Raw genomic sequence first — 5933 nt, forward strand, 5'->3', positions numbered from 1 at the left:
CTGTATCAAAGCACCTCAGTGGGAAGTCTGTGGGAAGGAAAAAGTGTGGCAAAAAACGCTGCACAACGAGAAGAGGTGACCGGACCCTGAGGAAGATTGAGGAGAAGGACCAATTCCAGACCTTGGGGAACCTGCGGAAGCAGTGGACTGAGTCTGGAGTAGAAACATCCAGAGCCACCGTGCACAGGCGTGTGCAGGAAATGGGCTACAGAGAAGCAGCACTGGACTGTTGCTCAGTGGTCCAAAGTACTTTTTCCGGATGATAGCTAATTTTGCATTGCATTCGGAAATCAAGGTGTCAGAGTCTGGAGGAAGACTGGGGAGAAGGAAATGCCAAAATGCCTGAAGTCCAGTGTCAAGTACCCACAGTCAGTGATGGTCTGGGGTGCCATGTCAGCTGCTGGTAAATGGCTTACTCACCATGGTATTACTGTGCTCAATTGGCCTGCCAACTCTCCTGACCTGAACCCCATAGAGAATCTGTGGGATATTGTGAAGAGAAAGTTGAGAGACGCAAGACCCAACACTCTGGATGAGCTTAAGGCCGCTATCAAAGCATCCTGGGCCTCCATAACACCTCAGCAGTGCCACAGGCTGATTGCCTCCATGCCACGCCGCATTGAAGCAGTCATTTCTGCAAACGGATTCCCGACCAAGTATTGAGTGCATAACTGAACATAATTATTTGAAGGTTGACTTTTTTTGTATTAAAAACACTTTTCTTTTATTTCGTCGGATGAAATATGCTAATTTTTTGAGATAGGAATTTGGGGTTTTCATGAGCTGTATGCCAAAATCATCAGTATTAAAACAATAAATGACCTGAAATATTTCAGTTGGTGTGCAATGAATCTAAAATATATGAAAGTTTAATTTTTATCATTACATTATGGAAAATAATGAACTTTATCACAATATGCTAAGTTTTTGAGAAGGACCTGTATTTGTGGGTCTTGGGATATCTCAAATCCAATGCATACGTGACTCCCAAAAGATAGCAGCAGGCTCTGCTGAGATTCCCAAGACTGTCCCATAATTGTCCCGAAGGATTTCGATTTTTATGACCTCCTCTGCCAACTCTGCTTGTACGAAGACGGGTAGATCAGCTGAACCCTACAGGCAAATTTTAAAGATAACTGGTTAGAGCTAACATTCAAATCTGAATGTTACAAGAAAGCGACAAATACACAAAACAAATAGCACCTGAAGAAGCAAACATTCTGTTGGACCATATGATAGGTAAAATCTCGAACAAAGTTTACTAGGGGGAGGAGTTGCAAAAATTAACAGCATTCTTCTTAACAAGAGGACAGGTTAATTTTCTACACAGGGACATTTATTTTTAACAATAAACCTAAAAGAAAAATGAAAAGAGACCAACTGCGAGCTTCTATGCTTTAAATCAATGCTATAGGCTTTTATTGAGGTCTGCATTATTTCAACCAATTTCTTTATAAACATGTTTAATATTTAAGTAAAATGACTAATGGTTTTGAAACAAAATAGCTTGTTTAATTGCACTACTTGAAAAAAAATATGCTTTGCATTAACCCTCACACTCAACCCTTAACCCTCTAAATAATTCTGTGGCTTAGTAAATATTACAGTAATATTTAACTTTATTAACTTAATAAAATCTCTGAATATCGTTTACTTGATTATAAAAAAGATGGCTTTCCTGTAGCTCAAACAGTAGAGCGTCGGCGCTAGCAAAAATTGATAAGATTGTAAATGTGTATAATACATATAATATAATACACATAATATAGTTGTGAAATTTCTATCAAACTATTTAAGGATGCAAAATTAAACTGATCTGTTTCAGGGAACAAAAATATTACTTTAATTAAAATTAAAACAATGTACCCCTGCCCCAGCCTCCGCTGTCCTTCAGTACCCACCAGGTCTGGATTTGTTGTGAAACAGCTGCGGTGACTGGAGTAATGGAATGAAAATTCGGATTTAATGTATGTAATATATATATATATATATATATATATATATATATATATATATATATATATATCTAAATATTATATCAGTCTGGCGAGTAACCCTAAAAAAATTACTAGCCAAATGGCGATAAGAGGGTAGGGGGGTAGACGGTTGTTTTTTTCTGCATTTTTTTTTTTAATAAATGCAAGTTTAATGAGCTTAAGAAACTTATTTTAGAAACATTAAAAAGCTTACTGTTTTCAAACTTTTGACCGATATTGTATGTGATCTAGGTTTCAGTGCACTAGAATGATTTTACAACGGAGCAGGCCTTAAACTGGCTGACTCCCTATAGTGGGAGCTGATTAAAACGCACCAGTCTATGTTATGTCCACGCCATTTTAAATACTTTTGCATGGCGTATTTGTAGTGGTGATTTAAGAGCTCATACTTGAGTTCGTGTAGTAATTATGATGTTTTACAAAAACGTGACAGCTTTTTACAAGACAGAATGTTGTCATTTGAAAGTTCATAAATGATGTGTTCCCTTTTGACAAGCCACTGACCCCAAAGGGGAACCTGTACAAAATAGTTTTCCATTGGGCATGTATAGTTATAGCTGCTGGACCACGGTACACTTATCGTTAGACTTTCAAATGGCGGTTGAAATAAACGGAGATCCAAATAGTACGAACGTTAACCCACTCCAAAAAAGAAAAAAGAAAAAAACCCTAACATACATATCGCTGCCCCACTAACTAACTTAGAAAACTACACTGTTATGTACACGTACACACGGTCAATGTTTAATCAACTTTTGAATAAAGTATTGCAAATATACATCGTTATAAAATGACTACTTACAGGAAATTCAAGTAATGCTGTTCACGTCGTTGCTGAGAAAAGCAGTCCTTCAGTGACAGGTGCCTCTTGCTTGAGCCGCGAAACTTGTTAAACTTCTTAAGATGATGCAAAATACAAACACAATTGTTAGGAGATCCTTAATAATTAACTTCTGAATTAAACATCACAAACATATTTAGTTTTAGCTGGCTAAATTACATAACGTACCACGATATGAGAGGAGTGCGGGTCTTGCCGTTGCTGAGGAAAGCCGTCCTTCAGGTGACTTCGATTAAGCTATGAAACTTTTTGAAGATGACGTAAAATACAAAGACAATTGTTAGGAAATGCTTAATAATTATTAACTTTATAATAAAGTGTTACAAACGTAAGTAGGATTAGCTGACTAACGTTACTTACCATGAGTTGTGAGGAGTATGGCTAGTCGACGTCGCTGCTGAGGAAAGCAGATTTCTTTTTTTTTCCTGCGGAGCTGCACACGTGATCACTTTAGCCGCGAAATTTACTCAATTTATTTAAACCGTCATTTATTAAGTTGGAACTTTATTTAGGAAAATTGGTAGGAAATACTTAATAATTGTAGTTTCTAAAACAGATCAGTACAAGTAAATAATTATCAAATATTTCTATTAGAATTCACCAGAAATATTGGGGGTATATTAAAAATATAATTAGTTAGTTTAATACTTATTTATTTTCATTACATAAACTTAAATAATATATGTAAATTTTAGAGAAATTATTTGTTGGATTTTTAATTATTATTTTTAACCTGACCCACTCAAAATATCACTTAAATGATTTCAAAAGATTTTATTAAGTAAATATAGTTCTTGTGAAATTTACTAAGCCACTGAATTATTTTTTACAGTGTAGGTCTTCCTCTTTATGATGCGACAAAAAAGATCTGGACTGCAGGCTGGCCATTTCAGTACCCGGATCCTTCTTCTACACAGCCATGATGTTGTAATTGATGCAGTATGTGGTCTGGCATTGTCATGTTGGAAAATGCAAGAAAATTTCCTGAAAGAGACGACATCTGGATATGTTGTCCTAGAACTTGGATTTACCTTTCAGCATTGATGGTGTCTTTCCAGATGTGTAAGCTGCTCATGCCACACACACTCATATAACCCCATACCATCAGAGATGCAGCTTCTGAACTGAGCACTGATAACAACTTGGGTTGTCCTTGTCCTCTTTAGTCCGGATGACATGGTATCCCAGTTTTTCAAAAATAACTTCAAATTTTGATTAGTCTGACCACAGAATAGTTTTCCACTTTGCCACAGTCCATTTTAAATGAGCCTTGGGCCTGAGAAAACGCCTGCGCTTCTGGATCATGTTTAGATATGGCTTCTTTTTTGACCAATAGACCTTTAGTCAGCAACGGTGAATGGCACGGTGTATTGTGTTCACCGACAATGTTTTCTGGAAGTATTCCTGAGCCCATGTTGTGATTTCCATTACAGTAGTATTCCTGTATGTGATGCAGTGCGTCTAAGAGCTGAAGATCACGGGCATCCAGTATGATTTTCTGGCCTTGACCCTTACACACAGAAATGATTCCAGATTCTCTGAATCTTTGGATGATATTATGCACTGTAGATGATGATAACTTCAAACTCTTTGCAATTTTTCTCTGGGAAACTCCTTTCTGATATTGCGCCACTATTTTTCACCGCAGCATTGGGGGAATTGGTGATCCTCTGCCCATCTTGACTTCTGAGAGACACTGAGAGGCTCTTTTTATATCCAATCTGTCCGACCTAATGAGTTGCAAATTGGTCCATTTAACTTTTCCGGCCTCTTATTGCTACCTGTCCCAACCTTTTTGGAATGTGTAGCTCTCATGAAACCAAAATGAGCCAATATTGGGCATGACATTCCAAAATGTCTCACTTTCAACATATATTATCTATATTCTACTGTGAATAGAATATAAGTTTATCAGATTTGTAAATTATTCCATTCCTTTTTTACTCACAATCTGTACAGCGTCCCAACTTTTTGGGAATCGGGTTTATATTTATGTCATCCTTAATGTTAAATTCTTAAATGATAATGTTAAATTGGAATACATGTAATAATTAAATCAGTATTAATTAAGCCTTCAGAGATAGCTGCGTCTGAAGTTGATTTTAGATGTATTAGGCCTGTTTACAGTTTAATGCTGATCAGACATGCCTTTACATATCAATTACAACTGTATAATGAAATGAGATTAATGTTTAATACAAAATTTTTAACACAGAAATATGTAATGACAAAATGAAATGATAGGCCTACTTTATGATACTTCTGAAAGTAATATCGCCACTAGGTGTCGGTAAGTCACTGTGTTAATAAAGAAGCCTTTTATTCAATCTATTCGATTCAGATTCTTTCAGGAATAAATTCAAGTGTCTGTGTTTAATAATTTGAATCACTGAATTGTCAATAATAATAGGTTTTCAAAGACTGATTCATATCAGGATTCAGGAATGATACATCACTCTATAGTCTATAAGCTTACTGTGACTTTGGTTTGATGACGTCAAGAAAATACCCCCCCACCCATTCACATCTGAAAACTACTACTTACCTATGTCACACAATGTAACTGTAAAAATAATGTAGGCCTAAATATTTAACTTCACATAATTCTGTACATATTTGTTTACATGCTTGCATTTAAATAAAGAAAACACTTGACCCTCTACTTGCTCTCTGTTCGTTTTCTATCTAGGCTACTTAAGATAAAAAAAAAAACACTTTCTTTATTAATTATAAATATTTATATTCTAACTACTTGTTTTCTCTCTGTGTGTGTGTGTGAATGTGTGTATAAAGTAGTCAAAGTTTGAAGTGGATCAAATCCTTTAATCAAAGCTGTCCTAAAACCAAAACGATATATATATATATATATATATATATATATATATATATATATATATATATATATATATATATATACAAGTGGTTAGCATGATTTCAAAGGACATTTTAACCATCTCTGATTTTTATTATAGCGTGTTGTATTGTTATTGGACATACTGTAACTATGCCTGTGATAGTTAAAAAAATAAATAAATAAAACGTGTTCTTTATCCCTGCGATGAATATGTGGAAGTGAGCGCATATTCCTTTGAAAC

At 35.4% G+C, this 5933-nt stretch overlaps 1 long non-coding RNA gene across 1 annotated transcript; it reads right to left on the reverse strand.

Moving 5' to 3' along the window:
• Nucleotides 1-1023: 1023 nt before the first annotated feature.
• Nucleotides 1024-3251, reverse strand: LOC127992382 (uncharacterized). Its single transcript, XR_008165434.1, has 3 exons — nucleotides 3007-3251; nucleotides 2800-2894; nucleotides 1024-1113 (listed from the first exon to the last, which is right to left on the reverse strand). It is a non-coding gene; the product is annotated as an uncharacterized LOC127992382 (long non-coding RNA).
• Nucleotides 3252-5933: the final 2682 nt, after the last annotated feature.

The sequence above is a fragment of the Carassius gibelio genome, chromosome A5, assembly GCF_023724105.1.
Source record: "Carassius gibelio isolate Cgi1373 ecotype wild population from Czech Republic chromosome A5, carGib1.2-hapl.c, whole genome shotgun sequence".
NCBI lineage: Eukaryota > Metazoa > Chordata > Actinopteri > Cypriniformes > Cyprinidae > Carassius > Carassius gibelio.